Source organism: Castor canadensis, chromosome 6, assembly GCF_047511655.1.
Source record: "Castor canadensis chromosome 6, mCasCan1.hap1v2, whole genome shotgun sequence".
Lineage (NCBI taxonomy): Eukaryota > Metazoa > Chordata > Mammalia > Rodentia > Castoridae > Castor > Castor canadensis.
Genome location: NC_133391.1, coordinates 93,689,417 through 93,709,066, shown reverse-complemented (window position 1 = coordinate 93,709,066; position 19,650 = coordinate 93,689,417).

Below are 19,650 nucleotides of genomic sequence, written 5' to 3'. Positions count from 1 at the left end.
TGCTTGTTTATTATTCAGTTTGTTTTCTTTCAATTTTTTTCCCTGGGTGGGGGTCCGTCTGTCCAGGGGGCTATGCTGATTTGTCCCAGGGTTCTCTGTGGGAGTAACACATGCCACTTATTTGCTTACCTAGGGGTCTGACAGGCAGGTTAGCAGCTGGCATCTGGTGGCACAGGAGCCCTCCTGGTTTCTCTGTTTAACGTGGAGGGGGATGCTATGTGCAGGCTGGGGGTATGGAGGTGTCAGAGTTTTGCCTCTTCATGGTGGTTTTTTCTACCTGGTGTATCTCCAGTGTCTGTCCAAGATTTTACTTTAGGAAGCACACTTTCTGCTTCCTCACTCTAGTATCCATCTTGGATATCTGTTCACCAGTTTTTTGACATCATTGATTTCATTTAGTTGTTTGTTTGTCTTCTTGACTTTTATTTTTTATCTGTGTTTTCTTGGAATTCATTGAGCTGTTTTTGTATGTCTCTTTTAAGCTCAACTTCAAGTTCATCAAATATTCTTATCATCTTTCTTCTGACTTCTGCAAATAGGAATTCATCCCCTTCACTATCCAACAAATCCTCTATTGTTTGATTATGAACCCTTTGGGTCATGTTCCCCTACCTTCTTTTTCTTCCCATGTTTCTATTTTGAGCTTCGCTCATGTGTTTTTGACTAGTTTGCTGGGGGTTTTAATCACCTGTTATCTATCCCTTGACTTAATTTCTATGCTCAGACTAGCTTACTTGTAATATAATGTTTCTGTTCACTGGCCTGAATGTATAACTTAGCAGTGACAAATTCACAGATTCAGTCAGTGCTGAACCAGTTATTTACATAGTGCATAAAACCCTTGGCAATATTATCTATAAACAGCAGGTATTGGGGAAATAGCAGTTTTTTGCAGAGTTATTGATACTTAGGTACTTAAAATGATGGCAATAGAAGAGGATATAGGTAATGGGGAATGGGGTAAGGAGGAGAAGATGTATGAGATGTGAAGTCTATGGAATAATAGATCCCTAATATAAAAATAGGTATAGTTCAGTCATTGCAGGGGAGAGTGCTATTGTCAGGAGTTGCAGATGGCTTGGGATGATAGAAGTAATATGTAAAGTTGGTATGATAGACTAGTTGGTGAGTAGTTATTGTGGTGGAGGCAGGGACAGGGCAGGAGGGAGGAGAGGGAGGAGAAGAAGATAAGGAGAGGGAATAAAGAAAGAGAAGAAGAGAAAGAAAAAATGAAGGTGAGGAAAAGAATGTGGAAAAAAAGAGGGTTAAACAAACTGAAATTACAACAGGATGGGAAAAGGAGACAGGTAACAAAATCAAAAACAAAAACAGCAAAAAAGAGAAAAATTTTAAAGGGAAAATTAAAGTAGAATAAAAAATGTATATATATTTATTGTCCATATTTCTTCTTTGTTATGAAGAGGAGTAGCTTTCCTCACAGTTCAATGACAACTCTGGGTATTTCCCTTCAACTTCTTATCTGATTGCTGTCCCTTCTTGGAGTTTATATGCTGGGCTGTATGGCAGTCAAAGGTGTCCTTCTCAATCTGACAGGTTTGGGGGGTATCCACTTACAATGTTTAAGCCCAGGCTCTACCTTGAGTTAAGGGCTGTCAGGAACTGCTGATTTGAGTAGGCAGATCAAAAGTTATCCTATGAAGAGCTGGTATGTTAGCAGTGGTCAGCCCCTTCCACACATACAGCATACTTGGAAGCTGCAATTAAGTGCTTTCTCTGGCAGTGCTATTAGTTTCAGCATGCTACCAGTTTTGCCAAGGTGGTAGAATATGTTGTTATTTTCCCCAAACCATTGCTTGGCCACCAGACCCACACAGATTGGATCATCTCAGCATTCTGTTCCAACCCACCAGGTGAAGATGAAATTTTCCCTCCATTTATTAGGCCACTAGCTTTGTCTAGGAGGGACAAAAATCTGCCTGAAAGCTGCAGTGGATTATGTGGTTTTCTTCAGAGCAGATGATACAGCACACTTACTTGGATTGGTTGCACTTTCTCTCCATGGTTACAGGAGACAGCAACATTGGACACATGCAAGCAGGTGCAGTCAAAGTTAGATGTTCTGTGTCCACAAATCTTGGTGCATCCAGGACAGTCCAAGCATTTTCAGAACTTGTTCTTCTATTCATTGAATTGAGTTTTTGCTCTTTGTAGGAAAGACAAAAAGAAAAAGCAAAAACAAAATAAAAAAACAGGAGAGACTGCCTTCCAATGGACCAGAAAAGCAGTTGCCTGCTGGTCTATAGTGCCAGTCTTTAGGGACTGTTATGTGCTTTTAAAAGCTAATTAAAGGTCAGTACTTGTACATTATGTGCACCCTATTTATATGCATTATCTTACTTGGTGAAAAGGCCATGATATCTGATTCTTGAAGCCATGAATAGTAAGTTTTTTTTCAGACTTCTGAGAGCTCAGAGATCCAGATTCTGTTCACAATTTTCCATCTTGGTCTCCTGTACTGAAAACATGCTATTTTTGTTAGGCATTTTATACTTTTATTTGCTTCTAAGTTTATGAAATCAGATGCATATTTTACACTGAAGGCACACCTTAAATAGAATACTGAATGAATTTTTGCTAGGACTATTTGCTCTGTTTGGTGCTTATAACATTGCAACTGAAGAAATTGATTTATTTACTCTAATTATTCTAAAATTAAACTGAATTGGACAAAAGCTGTTCATTTTGAATTTAAATTAAATTAAAATTACTGTTCCTCAGTCACAATGGTCACCCACATCACAACTGCTCGATAGCCCCATGCATCTAGTGACTACCCTTTGGGCAGAGCAGGTCTAAGTTAATCATTGCAATAATTACACTTGTAACAAAGGTGTTTAGGTATAAGCTTGGGACCCTATAAAACATGAAGACAATTCATTAGGGATGCTTTTTGCAAAAGATTTTCTTTTTTGGTGGTACTGGTGGATGAGCTCAGAGCCTTGCACTTGCTAGGCAGGCGCTTACCACTTGAGCCACTCTGCCAGCACAGACAAATCTTCTTTATTCTTAAATAAAGACATGGAAACATGGTCTCTTCTTTCTCTTGTGTACATTTGATGTCTGTACCGTTTTATACTGAAATGTTTATCATTTAAGGTGTTGAGACTGGGCTCAGTGGTTCAACCAGTAATCCTAGCTACTTGGGAGCTGAACTTCAGGAAGATCAGAGCCAGCTGGATCAAAAAGTTCGAAAGACCTCCATCTCAACTAATAAAAAGTGGTATAAACCTGGCATCCCAGCTATCGTGAGAAACTTTAACAGGAAGGATTGCAGTCCAAGCTGGCTTGGGCTTAAATGTAAGAGCTTATCTCAAAAACAACTAGAGACCAAAGAGCTAGGGGCATGACTGAAGCAGGAAAGCACCTGAATTCAAACCCTTAGTACAACCAAAAAAAGAAGAGATATTGATCTATTTCATTTTAAGATATTTGAGTTGTATTTTCTAAACTGGTTGCTGAAAACATTATGAGTGAAGCATTTTTTTCTTTAACAAAATGAATCAAATGTTATGTCATGATGTTTCTTTGTCCTTTCCTTAGTTCCCTCCCTCCCTTCCTCTATTCCCTTCTCCTTTATTCTTCAAATAGAAACCTATTAAATATATCTTTCACCAACTGTACAATTGTACAGAGAGAATTCTATCATTATTTTTTCAGCTTTATACTCCATTTTGTCAATACACAATACAGAACCAATTTCTTATTGATGGACATAGCCTAGTTGCTAGGGTGTACTTACTTTTTTTTTGAGATGGGATCTGTTTTTTTGCCAGGTTGGTATTGAATGTAAGAGCTCAAGTGATTCCATTGATCGTCCTGCTTTAGTCTCCCGATTTTCTACTACAGATTGAAATAACCATACCCCAAAGTTCCAGCCTTTTCTGTCATATATCATGCCATGAATGACCACAGGCATATGTCTTTTCATATTTTTCTCATGTACCTTCAGTATTTCTGGAATTAGGGATGTTCTGTCTAATGAAATGTGTATAAATTGTGTTTGCGGTTGCCTTTTCCTCTATGTTAGAATTGTAATTTTATTTTCTTTTTAGCAGTATAAAATTACCTACTTACCACAAGTTGGCCAAACACAAATGCTGTTAAACTTGGAATGTTTTGCCACATTTTTAAGAGAAATGTTATCTGACTATAGTTTTAATTCTTATTTCTCTTAGTATGAGAAAGCTTAACCATCTTTTCATATTGCAAGCCATTTCCATTTCAATTTATGTTAACTATCTGTCCTTCACTAATTTAGTCCCTTTTTATTGAGCTACTAGACTTCTTATCCTCTCTTTTTGCTATCTCATTATAAAACAGGGTTATAAACTGTTTTGGGATCTCATTTTAAAAATTTTCTCTTCTTCCATTGATTGGGCCATATAACTGTCTTTGGTGACTTTTCATCTCTGTGTAATTTTGCACTAGAATAATTTTCATTCATATACATATAGAAGCTGGAAGGAAATTTGACAGAATTTTAGAATTTTGAGACACTGTTGTAGAATTTTTGAAAAAAATTATTCTCCTGAGTCTTCTGGTGAATAAGATTTTCAAATAATGGAATGAGTAGTATCTGAGACCTTTTAATTAATTATTGCATGACTTTTTCTCATAGCGTACACAAAGGAAGAATTAACAAACACAAATATTATAAGTGTTGGTTATGATATAAGAGATATGATTATGCTGGTGAAGTATTCTTTATTTTGCTTTATGTTCTTAAGACTTGAAACCATAATGCACCAATATCACATTCTGATACCACATGGCATCATGGCAGTGCTATGTGGTTTTGAATTGGTTCTTAAACCTTGCTAGAGGATGGAGCTCATGCAAAACTTTATCCAATCTACAAATATCTACCAAATACTTGTTATGTTTTAGGTGCTTCTCAGAAAAACGAGGCTCAGCCATCCAGTGATAGATCTCTGTGACTAGAAGCTGGTTCAAGGCCATTCTAAATTTATGTTTCTGTTACTTCTTTGATTCATAGAAAATGACTGAAATACAACTTCCAGGAAACCACCACCACAATAGACAATAATTGAGGAATATTAATATCTATATTGGTATAAATTAAAATTGAAATCTTTTTGTAGATTTCTGAGTTTGTCATCATTGTTCAGCATCATTTAAAACATTTTTAAGTGCTTCTGAAAGAAACAAGCCTTGCCATAACAGCATGTTTTCTTTTTCTTTTTTACTTGTTCTTTTTTGAATATCTACAAATGTGTTTTATAATAATCTGACAAGCACTTTTCTATAGTTGTGCTTGTTGAGATGTCATGTAGGAATAATAAGAGGTTTATGTTTGATTTTCTCTAGATTTTTTTCCTTTAAAAAATTCTGTTAAAATTACATTGATCCTAAAATGTAGAAACAAATTCAAATTCATAAAAATTGTACATTAGTAACAAATTCAAATTCATAAAAATTGTATATTAGTAACTGTTCATTAAAACATCACATTTGGTTATATAAAAGTTAAATTTTTTTTATTGTACAATGCACATGGAATCGTGGTGTTGACGGTGTACTTTCTACTTGTTACCAGACTAATTGGAAGGGAAATAAAGGGTACAGGGTGGGTTATCTTTTAATTTTTAACTTGTCTTTCCTACCAAATACTGTTATTTGTCAAGAAAAGAAAATCTATCTTGCTCAGTAGGCAGTGATGATCAGTAAAATAAGAAATAACTTCATTTCTGTGTTAGTTGCACCTTCAAAAGGAGACTTGGGTCATATCTCAGCTTAAGAGTACCTGGTGCCAAAGGCAAGTGATAGAGCTGAGAAAGGCACACAGTCAGGAAAAATTGAGATATTATTTCTTGTAACAACTGACAGTCCCACAATGAATTAAATCTAGTACATTTTATACCAGGGGAAAAAAATCCCATGGGCCAAAACAAGACACACCCCCAACCCTTATAGTATCAAAAATCTGGTTAATACAAAATATGTTACAGAGCAGTTAGGTAAAACACAAATGCTAAAACCCCACAGTAATTCAAATATTCCTCAATCTGCCTCTTATTTAAAAGCAAAAAAGAAAAAAAATCAGCAAATATAATTAGTGATATTAAGGGTTATTTAATAGAAAAGGTGACAGGAAATAAGGTATAGAGGGAGAAGAGACATAGAAGAATTGTAAAAGGGGCTCCCTAGGGCCTACTCTTCTCCCCACCTCTTTCAGTGGATTTTTAGGGCTAGTACAAGTACTAAAGTAATGCTACACCTCATCTGGTGCCCTCCCTTCCCACAGCAAAATATCTCCTGGATGATTCAGCTCTCTGCTTGGCAAACCACAATTAAACTCACAGAAACTCTCAAGGTTAGGGAAAAAAATCTAGTTTTACCCCATCCCTGGAAAAGGATAATTGAGAGGAGGAGGCTAGAACAGAAATGATCAGGAGAGAGAAGATAATTACTGTGGTTTTCCAAAGACAAGATAAAAATAGTTTGAAAGAATCAGAAAAATGGAAATAAAAACAGAAATTCGAGAAAAATGAATAAATAACGTTAAATAATACAGGGTCACAATCGCTTCTCTCTCTCTCTCTCTCTCTCTCTCTCTCTCTCTTTCTCTTGGGAGAGTCAATTGCTACCTTGCTCCTACTCCAAGAGTGCATTCATACTCAGCATTAATTGTCCCTGAGGAGTTCCTAAGGATGCTTAGGGAAGGAGGAAGTATAGAAGGAGAGTAAGGCTTAAGATGTCCCTGTCCTGAGTTCAGAAAGGACTGGACACCCAGCATGTGAGGAGCACCAATCATTACAGAAGAGAGAGCTGAACTATTCCCTTTTTGAAGGACAAAAGATTGGGAGATGGGGGAAGAAATCCATTCATGATTATTTTAATATTTTTGAAGTAGAGAAAATAGAATGATGGGGAAAGGAGGAGAGAGAAAGGAAAATATTGAGAGAATGTGAGAAACAGGGAAGACTCAAAACACTGAATCATGTTCATAGCCCAGAATCCAACTTGACATACATGGGAGTTAAGATCATTTCTTTGAGAGAATTTCTCCATTATATACATTCACCAAACCATTAGTAAATAGTTAAATAAGCCCAGAATGCTCAGATTACTCAGGAACTTAGAGGAAACTGGAAGAAGGAAGTAGGGGCTTCTTTCCTCCTTCTCAGTTTTTAATTAAGAAATAGAACAGAAAGAAAAAATACTTTTGTATGATACTTTTTATCTTGCCCAATTTTATAAACTAAGTCACTGTACACATTTTGTTTATGTTGGAGGTATTTGATTCATGAATATAGTATCAATAGATATATGTAAACTCATTTGAATTTCAGATACTTCAAATTAAGTTAGAAAACCATGTGATTACAGCCATGCTAAGAGTTGTAGGTCTCAGTGATAAGAAATAAAATATATGTGCTAATTAGACAGTACATTTAAGACTGTATGACATATGAGACAATTAAATATTTTTGAGATATTTTTCTCTGCAATGTGACTAAATGTTGCTTTCTTTAAACAATATTTTAAAAAACACATTTTTAAAATTTATTATTGGAGTAATTGTGAGAGGAAAAACAAGATTAAATTTCACAGCAACAGTGTTCACAGACAAGTAGAAATGACAGGAAGACAAAAACTGAATTAAAAGTAACCAAACATAAATGGACAGAACAGGAGGACATCATCTTTTAAGTGAAGTTAGCCATGTTCAAAAGGCCAAAGGCCACATGTTTTCTCTCATACGTAGAATATAGCCAAATACAAATGCAGCAATATTATGAAAAACAAGTCACGCTAAAGGAAGGGTAAAATAAGGAAGTAAGAAGCGTAATAGGTTGATGTAATTCCTAGACAGGAATGAATGTAGAATTTTTAGACCTATTGAAATCACCATAAGAAGGAGACTAAGGTAGAAAGGAGAAAAATAGAGTAGATGAATTAATTTGGGTTATAATACATATATACATGGAAATATCACAAGGAAATTTCCTTTATAGTTATCTTAAACAATTAAACATGTTATTTTTTTTCTTCTTTTCCTAGACAAAATCAGAGAACAGGAGGGCAGAAAAGGTCTTGCCTGTGGGGTTGGTACCAGTGGGAGAGGGGAAGATGTGGGGAAAGGGTGTAGGAGGGTGAATATGGTGCAAATACTGTGCACACACATATGTAAATGGAAAAATGAGATGTGTTGAAACTATTCTAGAATTGGGGGAGAGGTAATATATGAAAATGATGGAGGGAATGAATTCAAGTATGATACATTTGATATATTGTAAGAACTTTTGTAAATGCCACAATGTACCCACAGCACAACACAATTACAAAAATTAAATAAAAAAAACATTAGATGAATAATTACATATTCTTTGGTGGATGGCTCCAAGATAGATCATTTTGTTTTTAAATTATATATATTTTATATGCTGTATGGTTCATTTTATTTAATGTATATGTGTATTAATATATTTTTTCCATATAAAATGTTTCATCTCCTTTCAGGTTATATTGTTTATATGTAAAATATATATATATATGTATATATATAAACCATTTTATAATTGTAAATCATTTCATAATAAATAAAATGATGGAGATGACATGCACAATAATGGCAGTTGATTTGTTTTCTCTATCTTAGTGACAATAACGACAAGAGCCCTTATGATTTTTGTGCTACAGAAATCCCTCAGGGCAACAGGGAAGTAATTGTTATGGTCATTATATATCAATTTTCAAATTAAATGCCTAATGAAAATTGCTTTTTCAAACCAATAAATTATAAAAGATAAGAAAACAGTTTTATGTTTAGATATGTGACTTAAATTATATAAATTTTTGTATACTTAGTCTCATTTCCAAAATCAGTGTTGTCATTCAAAAAAATTTGTCAAAAGTCACATCAAACTATATTAATTTCCTTATAGGATATTTAGACCCAGATGTAAATTTGCTTTGTATTAAATCTGCATATAAGAAGATATCATTGCTTTTTAAAAAAATGTGTCATTAACCTGTGATGGATCTTAGGTATGTGTGAGGCAGAGAAATATGGTTAATAAAACTATATGTTTTTTTAAACAGTTGATATTATCTATCACATTTAAGTTTGACTTTTTCTAGAATCCATTTTGTAAATCCAAATTTATAAAATACTCTATAGATAATTTCCTTTCTGACTCCTGCCTGAAGTATAGTAAGAAAACTTTAATTCTCACTATGGACTGTCCTACAGATAGAGATTATTTTTTGCATTGCTTTATAACAATTTGTGGTGAATTAGGACTATTTGCCATGCAGATGATTTTTCATACAATTACACATATTCATAATATTTATTTTCTAAAGGAATAAGTAATCCTCAATTGCTTACTTCACTATATGAGCTTTGCTGTTTCATATCCATATGTCAGTAAATGAATAGAATGTATGTTTGCCTTTATCGCTGAAATGCATTTAATCCAATTTTTCTTTATAAAAAACACTCTATTGGAAGCCAATTCATATATTATGAATAGTATAGTCACATATAATTTAAAATTTTACTATATTCTGAGAAATGTATTAGGTTGATCTCATCATTGTGAGAACATCATGCTCTGTACTTACACAATCCTAGATAGCGTATCCCATACTACACACATAGTCCACATTGCATTTGATGTTCCTTAATGCCTTTTTTTAACCTTTCAAGTTTTTTGTTACAAGCTAAGAGAGAAAGGCAAACCTTAGCCTAGAGCAACACAAGGTCAGGAGCATCAAAGTCATTGTCTTCCATCTCCACATCTTGCCCCACTGAAAAGTGTCCAGTAACAATAGCAACACGGAGCTCCATCTCCTATAATAACAATGTCTTTTGTGAAGGACCTGACTGAGGCTGTCTTACAAATCTTCTAAAATAAATATAAGGAGTACAAGTCATAAAAGTATAGCATAATAAGTACATGAACCAATAATAGAGCATTTACTACCACTATCAGGTATTAGATACTATGTATAACTGTAAGTGCTACACTTTGTATGACTGCCAGCACAATAGGTCTATTTCCACCAGCATCTTTAGGAACACATAAGAAACATATTGCACTGTGACGTTACAAGGACATAGAAATTGTGACGTTTCACTGTAATCTACATCACAATGCAGTCCACCCCTGAACAAATGTTTTATGCTACTTCACTGTTTGTAATAAAATGCTATCTTTTTTATAATAAAATGACTGTCTCTAAATAAGGCAGGTTAAAAAAACTTGGAATTTAAAAATATTTATCAATAAACATAGTTTTATTTTTACATATTCTTGTTTTAATACTTATTTTTCTCTTTAACCATGTCCTCACAACATTCTGGTGCATAATGTTTAGTCTTTAAGCCCAAAAAAATGAAGAAGTATCAAAATAATAGTTGTTTTCAAATAGTTTAATTTCTATTTGAAAGGAATTTGTAATGTTTTATTAATTAATATTAGCAGGGGAACTTTATATAAAGCTGAATCAATTGAAAGTACTTATCTATTTATTTATTCACTTGAAACCATATTAGCATTTGTCTTTGGGCATAAAAGATGTATCCAAGCATAACAAAAATGACAAACTTAAATGTCATATTAAAAAAATTTAACTTTACTAGTAACTAAAAGTTTCAAGCAATAATACCATGGAATTACTGATTTTTTTAAAAATTATCAATTTCAACAAGCCCATTTTGTGTTAAATGCAAGAAAATAGGAATTTTTAAGGTTAATTATGGAAATTTAAATTATTCTGTGGTTTCTGTAATTTAACATCATATATCATATCCTACATGCATATCATTTGATTTAGCTATCCATCAAACATAAATTTATGAAAATAAATTATACATGTCAGCTAGCATCTGTCTTCATGGATCTTTATTAGACTATTTCTAATACATTGTAAATGTGAAAAAATAAAGTTAGCTTAAAAAACATAAGTAGGATAGTGGATAAATAAACTAGGGAACATTTGTGTAACTGAATCCTAAACAGCCATTAAAAATGATAATATGGATTTAAATTATTCACACAGAAAGGAACGCATGAAATATTGTTCACTACAGGAACACAACTATAGGAACATAATTAAAAATTCATATTACTTATGCAAAATTACATGTTATAGCTTAATATTTGAAATGCTATTTATTAAATATTAAAAATCATTTTAGTTTGAGAGGTGGGATTCCAAAGACCATTCTTTTCTTTTTTTATTACTTTTTATTATTATTTATTTATTCACATGTGCATACATTGTTTGCGTCATTTCTTCCCCCTGTCCCTTGTCCCCACTCTCTCCAGGCAGAACCTGTTCTGCTCTTATCTCTAATTTTGTTGAAGAGAAGACATAAACAATAATAAGGAAGACAAAGTGTTTTTGCTACTTGAGTTAAAAGATAGCTATTCAGAGAGATTCCTAGCCCCACAAATCATAGAACTACCTTTTGTAGTAAAGTATGCTAGTTTCCTCTTTCTTAGAAATCTGGATACTGGCTCTAGGGGGCTTTATGAGGTTTTGTTGCTGGTTACTACAGTTTTTTCCATTGTTTTCCCAGCAATCCTAGGATTAGTTTCCTGCTCCCTACATTGCCATCAGTAAGCTACCTGGAGGACATTTTCTTTTTTTTTTCAATACCTTTCTACATAGTTCATTTTAATATTTTGCTCATTATATTCAGTAATATGAATATTCTTTGATTTTGTTTTCTTTCTGGACAGAAATATCATGTTTACTCTCAGAATAAATAAAAGTATTTCATTTTGAAAATTTACCAGTGTGATCCCAATGTATTAACAAAACTTCTTAAAAGCCTCCCTATATAATAAGACTGAAATAAGCATGAAAACTGGCAGCAATTGCCAGTGTCTGTCTCCATCACTGTGCTTACCAAATTATATAAACTTTACCTGTTTTAGCAATGACTGAGGCTCCTCTGCCTTTCTTCTAACTATCCCCACCTTGTGTTGAAAGTCACATATTTTCTGATAGTTAGGATACTTTTAAAAATAGTTTATGAGATATTTTGCATTCAATTTGGAGAGCAGTGATGAGGAGCATGGTATTCAATGGGAAATATAAGCAAGAAATTAAGAAGTAGAATACATAGCTTTGGGTACACAATAAGACAATGTGAGTGAAAGATATTTTCAAATTGAATGATCAAAGGGCACCAATTAATGACAGTAGTTAAAAAGCCAGAGAGTTAACTTTGGAAAAAAGTATGAAGTATGGAGGAGTCTACTCAAGTTTTTAAAATAGAAATAATCTTAGTTTCTATCAGGAAGTAAATATACAAGAGATGAAAAAAGTAAAATAAAACATACCCCTTGAGCTTATCATACACAGTCATATCAGTCATTTGTTCTGTATAGTTATGCCATGACATGCTTTTTAAAAATGTGTTTGATATTCTTCCATATTAATTTATTCTACCAATTTTTTCAATCCTTATTAATTCAAAATTTTTGTCTACTATGAGTCAGGTTCGATGATAGTCGAACTATCGATGACTATTGATGATAGTCATGAACTGGGCAGAAAACAGTGTCTGCCTCATGCAACTTGAGCATTTGATATTCAGGAGATGTATTTTGTTAATTTAGGCTTTTCAGAATTTCATTCCTTGAATAGCTACTTTTGAGTGGGCCAGAAGACACATTCTGTATATGCATTTTAGTGTAAGAATTAAACACGAAACTCATTAAGCTTTTAAAGAATGTGTGAAAGTTTAAAACAAACATGAAAAAACATAGTGAAATATTGATCCTTAAGATCTAGAATGAGACAGGGTATCCACTGTCAATATTTGTTTTCCACAAGATATTAGAATACCTCAGAATTACCATTATATCCCAAGAAAATTCAAAACAATATACAGATAATCCATTAAAATTATTAAGTGGATGCACCATGGTAACTGGGTATAAGGGAGACACAAATATACTGAATTTACAAGTTTTAACAACAAAAATGGGAAATGAAATTGAAGATGTAATCTGTAGTGGTTTTTGTATTTAACCATTAAATATATGAGTAAATAAGTAAGATATTAAAGTAACCACATAAAGTTTTAAAAGTTGGCATAAATTAGTAAACACAAATAGGCAGAGAAATATACTTACAGATTGGAAGAAAATATTTTAAGATGTCAGTTTTCTCAATAATAATGCTTAAATTTACACAAAAATTGATGAAAATGCCAAGAGTTTTTATTAAGTTAATAATCAGAATCTGAATTTGGGAGTCTTTACTCCCATTCCCTGTATGAGGGCAGGAAATTTTTCTAGCATTTTTTTTCCACTTCTCCCTACTTTTTTCTGGCTATACTAAATTTCTTTCATAACAAATTTTCCATAATTTTTATGAAAAAAGTATTTTAATTTGTGTGGAATATGTAACTGTAAAGGACTAAGGATAACAGTGAGTTCAAAGAAGGATGATGATAGGAGAATGAGAAGGACGGGAAGAAAGATTTACATTACTCAGTATAAGACATGAAGCCAGAAAAATTGAGACAGTGTAGTTCTGGCATAAAGTTACATAAATAGATACATGGAAAATAATCAAAAGCCCAGTAACAAATACTCTTTTGTATATAATCATCTGGTTCATGACATAGGGGTAGTGAATGCAGAGGGAGTCTATATGCTTATCAGGAAAATAGTTAAAACATACTGTTATGTTTTGTAAAATAGTGAAAATGTATATTTTTATGTATTTTTTACCACAGTTAAAAACATACAAAGTAACTATGCATATTTTTTCAGCTTCCCTAGTTCAAAAAATATTTTTATTAATAGAAGTGCTTGATTTTTTTTGAAGAAATGGAAATAATTACCTATGTTCAGTGTCAAGCTTTAACCCAGTGCCCAGTATATTGTACTGCTCAGAAGATCCTAGGTATCAATTCATAGCATTGTCAAATTATCCTTCCTGCCTTGTGATCAGTTTGTCACATCATTCAAAGTTTCTGCTTGTATACAGTCAAATCACTTTTGGAATATAACCAGCAGCTTCAGCATTGTGACCCAGATATTCTTTCTGATTATAATCCATTTTTATACCTTTAGACCTAGATTCTCATTTTTCTCCCTGAAATATGCCCACAAGCAACATTTATCTGTACCCCAAATTGCTTTTTGAAATATATAACTGCTTCTCATCTTTAGAACAAATTTGCATACATATAGCTTAACTAAAACCATATTTCTTTTTGGCTATCCTTGACTCACAATTTTGATATACTCTTCTGGATTCTTTAAATACTCTTAAAAATTATTTATAATCATAGAAATTGCTAAATAAATCCACAGCTTAGACCTAAAACTTCAGTGCTGTGCTAAGGGAAATGATCAGCTTCAGGTGACTAAAACACTTTTCTTATAATTTCTGGCTGGAAAAAACAAGTTTTCTTTCAGAAGACACTGACTCTGCCTATCTTTTGTTTAGTTTTGCTGTGCCTAAATAGAGATTTCAATTGTATGTAAACACTAAAATGTCATTTATAATGAACCAAGTTGATCTTACCTGACTTCCTATATTTCTTTAGAGTAGCTTTTTTTCTTATTTATAACAGCTAATCATATTTGATACATAAAATAAGCATATAAGAGAACACTGATTTAATGTAAAAATGACAGTTCTAATTGTTGCAATGGTCACTTCAAAATGTAAGTGATGTATGAAAGTGCTACTTTAAGCCCATTTTCTGTGAACATAGAGAACAGATCATCAGAACTCATAACTGGGCCAGAAACAGTTCATGAGCAAAATGCTTTACTTTCATCTCCTGATTTCCATGACAACTGGATAGGTACATGTATTGATTTATCCTTTTATATTTCCTAGATACTTGTAAAATCAAATCATCTTTAAATTGAATTTAGATTCATCTTGAAATTACTATGCTACACCTAAATAAATAGCATTTGATCTTTCAACACATCTACATAACTTGAACTTTTTTTTTAAATGACCAAGTACAGGAACAGTGAATCTGAAAGTCAGATTGAATTGTGAAAAACACGTAATTTCAAGCAACTCTTTCAATCCACAGCATAAAAGATAGTTAACACATCCAACTGATGTCTACAAATTTCTCAAACAAAATTACTGTTTTGTTTTACTACCCAATGATATTTTCTTCTATTAACAGTACAATATCAAATGTATTGCTGAAAATTAGTGTTCCTGATCATTTATGGTTTTTATCCTGGTACACCAGTAATATGACTAGTTTTTTGAAAAATATAATGTGGCTAAGAAATAGCAGCAATGCTTTGTACAGACGTTTAATAAAAATAATAAGAGCACTCAATTATTTTGGATTTTATAAAAATAAATTATTTTGCTTTAGCTGCTATGAGAATAAAATCATAAAATTTGTTTCTAAAATGCATATGCCAAAGAATGCTTTCAAGGAAAAGCAACTGTTATTTATTTGAGAGCAATCTTCTGTGAATTCAAATGTAAAAATTTTGTGATAAAAATAGATAGGCAGTCAGGCATGTTTGTAGTCACCAGTAATCCCAGCATTTGGGAGGTTGAGGCAGAAGGATTGTATCTTAAGGCCAGTCTGGGCCACATAGCAATTAACAGAAGAACCAGAGCTACATAGTGAGACTTTGTTTCAAAGAAACAAACAAATGAACAAAGAAATAAACAAAGGAAAGGAAAGAATGCATAAAATCCCCTTAATCTTGGGAAGGCTACTTTCTTTGACTACACAATTTGGTCATAGATTTTACACAATTTTAGAACAGTTACCTTACTTTAAAGGAAATGTTGCCATAGTTTGAGATACAACATAACTTGAAATTTTATAGAAAATAAAATTATTCATTTAGATTCATTTCACAAACATTTTAAATTTAAAATTATTTAAACTTTCCAGAGTGTCAATCATAATTAAATACAAATGTAAATAGCAAAGATATTTATATGTACTCTCATGTAAGTATTATGAAGCTTATAAGTTGATTGGTACATTACTTCATTGCAGTAAACAAATTTTTTCTTGTCCCAGAACCCCTATTATGAGGTCTACTAATCTTTTCTGGTAGATTGTACCATTGCATATTTATATGATCACTTCAGTGCCCTTGAATAATGTTTAGATTTGCTATCTCTACATTGATTTCTCAAAATTCAGTATCAAAACAAAATTCTTGTTATATAATATTTATTTCATTTAATTTATGATTTATGTGTAAATTTATAATTGGGGACTGTTATTTCTCTGTCTGGAGAGACTTGTATCTTCTTGCTCTATGATTAACCTCTCTATTATGAATACTATGAACTGTGATACCATGGATTGACTTGTTCTCTTTCTTAGGAATTATTGTCACATCAAAGGATCCTGACAAACACACATATGTATGCATTTTCTGTATATACCTTTAAACATATTTTGTGAATGAAAGAAAATGGGATTTTTTTTTGTGGTACTAGGGTTTGAACTCAGAGCCTATACCTTAAGCCACTCCACCAGCCTATTTTTGTGATGGATTTTTTTTGACAGGATCCCATAAGTTGTTTGCCTTGACTGGCTTTGAACCACAATCCTCCTAATCTCTGACTCCTGAATAACTAGGATCACTGTATGAGTCACAGGCATCAGGCAGAAAATGGGATTTTATAATTTAGTTGTTTCTTGCCATTCCTCATGTAGGCTACACAAATAGGTGATATATAAAAGTCAATCTTCATAGGTTAGTCGTTCTCTTGGAATAGCTCCTACTATAGTCCTCAATGTTTTCTCTCTCATTACAAAATGCATGGTTAATGACATTGTTATTTTTCTAATTGTGGCTTTCTCTTCCATGTTTCTACTGAGACTCTAGAATCAACTCTTGATTTGCTCTTTGAATGTTAGATTTTTATTTATTTATTTTTTTGGCAGTACTGAGCTTGGACCTCTGGGCTTCCTGCTTGCTAGGCAGGCATTCTATCACTTGAGCAATGCCTGCATTTCTGTGTTATTCACTCTCACTCACTCTCTTTTCCTCTTTCACCTCATTGTGGTCCATTCAGACTGACTCACTATTGCAATCATACACTTTCTCTCTCTCTCTCTCTCTCTCCTCTCTCTCTCATATGTGTACACACATATGTATATGTATATAAGATCATTTATGTATTTATGTATACATTTATCTTTTAAGTTTACTTTCTACATATGAGGGAAAACATGAGACCTTTGTGCTTATGAATCTGGCTTAACTTCACTTAACATAACAAACTCCAGTTCCATCTATTTACCTACAAACAACATAATTTAATTCTTCTTTATTATTCAGTAATACCTCATTGTGTATATATATACATACACCACATTTTCTTAATCCATTCATCAGTTATAGGGCATCTGACTATTTCCAAAGCTTTGCTATTGTGAATAGTGCTACAATAAACATGGGTTTGCAAGTGGCTCTTAATGAACCTCCATGCTGCTTTTCATAGTGGTTGCACTAATTTATATTCCCACCAAAAGTCTATAAAGTTTTCTTTTCCCCAGCATCCACACCAGCATTTGTTTTTGTTTATGTTATTGATAATGAACATTCTGACTTGAGGTGAAATCCCAATGTGGTTTTGATTTGCATTTCTTTTATGGCCAAAGATATTGAACATTTTCTCATGTATTTATTGGCCATTTGTACTTTGTCTTTTGAGAATTGTCTATTCAGTTCATTTGCTCATTTATTCTTTGTTGGGTTAGTTTTTTGAGCTCCTTACACATTCTGGTTATTAATCCCTTGTCAGATGAATAACAGGCAAAGATTTTCTCCCATTTCCTAAGCTTGTCTCTTCAGTCTAATGACTGTTTTCTTTTGTTGTGTGAAAGCTTTTCAGTTTGATGCAATCCTATTTGTCAATTCTTTCTCTTTATTAGCTGTTAGATTCAGAAAATTATTCAGGAAGTTATTAGCTACACTTATATGTGTTTTCTCTATTCTTTCCTATGGTAGTTTCACAGTTTTAGGTCTTACATTGAGATCTTTGATCCACTTTGAATTTATAATAGTACAAAGTGAGAGACTAGTTTTAATTTTCTATATGAGAACTTAGTTTACTAAAAGCTGTGTGGTAGGTGCTAGAAGTCAGGTGAGCTTTGAAACTGAGCAACCCTGGGTTGCATCTCAGAAAAGTCTAGGTCTCACAACCACAGTGCCTACAAGGGTGACTGCCAACAGAGGGAGAGATTCTGACTGGAGAAATCTGAAAAACAGCAAAAGGCTCAGAGGTTACCAGCCCCACCATATCTAGCAAAAGCAGCTTCAGTAACTAAGGCTGTACTCGTTATGGCCCTACTCATGGAACAAGTGGCCCTGCCTGCTCAGATCTCTCTGCAAATCAAAAGGAAGTCTTACCCCCTATCTACAGAGGTCCTGCATGCCCAACAGAACTCATCAGCAAGCATATTGCTTAGAAAATGGCCCTGGACTGTGTCAACCACACATTACAAGTTGCTCAACCCCTGAAGCTCCTATGTGCTTCCTAAGCTAAAGGTACAACTCTATACTTCTGAAGCTGTTCCACAACAACTGGGGCAAGATGGACTGACTTGGACAAAATGCAGAGAGAAGGAGAGAATATCAACACTTCTCTCCAGCAAGAAAAAAAATTTGCTTTTCTTTTTTTCTCTTCACCCAATTTATTTTAATTTGGCTGTTTATTCCCTCTTTTATTTCTGTGTCTTTCTTTTTCTTTCTTTCCTTCCTTCTCTCCAAATTTGAATTCTAATTATCAAAATCTTTTTTCTTTATTTCTTATTTCTCTTCTCCTTATCTTCCAAATAATTCTGTTTTTTTGTTATAATTATATAGTGCTCCCTCATACTATTATCTCCTTTACCTACCTCCCCTTCTTTCTATCATATCACTCCCCTCCCTCCCCCATGCCCATCTCATATATTATTCAATATTCAATCATTGCACCTTACAACCTGTTCCATGCAACCTCAGTGGAGAGAGAGTCAACAGCTCCAACTATTTCTTTTTTATTCAGATATTTGATTCATTCTTCAATTATTGGCCTTGTTTCAACAGCAGTCTCTTTGCTTATGTGAGTAAGTAAAAGAGAAACTTAGCCAAACAGATGTGCAAATCATAACATAGAAATTTAAATACAAAAAACCAAGACAGTGTTTCCCCTCCAAGACTCCAAAACAGCTCAGTCACTTAATCTAAAGGTAGCAAATTGGCTGAAATATCTGAGAGAGAATTCAGAAGCCTACTGTTAAAAATGATCAAGGACATCAAAGGGAATTCAAATAAACAGATAAATAAAGTTAGGAAATCAACCTAAGATTTAGATAAGAAAGTCAGCAACATGGAAGAGAAATTCAGCAAGGGAATGGAAATCATGAAAAAAAAAAAAAACCAGAGATGTTCAAAGTGAAAACCTCAATAAATCAAATAAAAACCATAATGAATTGTATTATCAGCAGGGAAGATCAAGCAGAAGAAAAAATAGCTTCATGTTTTAAATCATCTTACAATTTAACATAAATGACAATGATGGTGTAGAAATGTTTATATATATATGCGTATATGTGTATATATGAATTCTACACTAATAGTTGTATTATAAAAGTTAATGTTCATATCCTAGAAATTTTGCTGC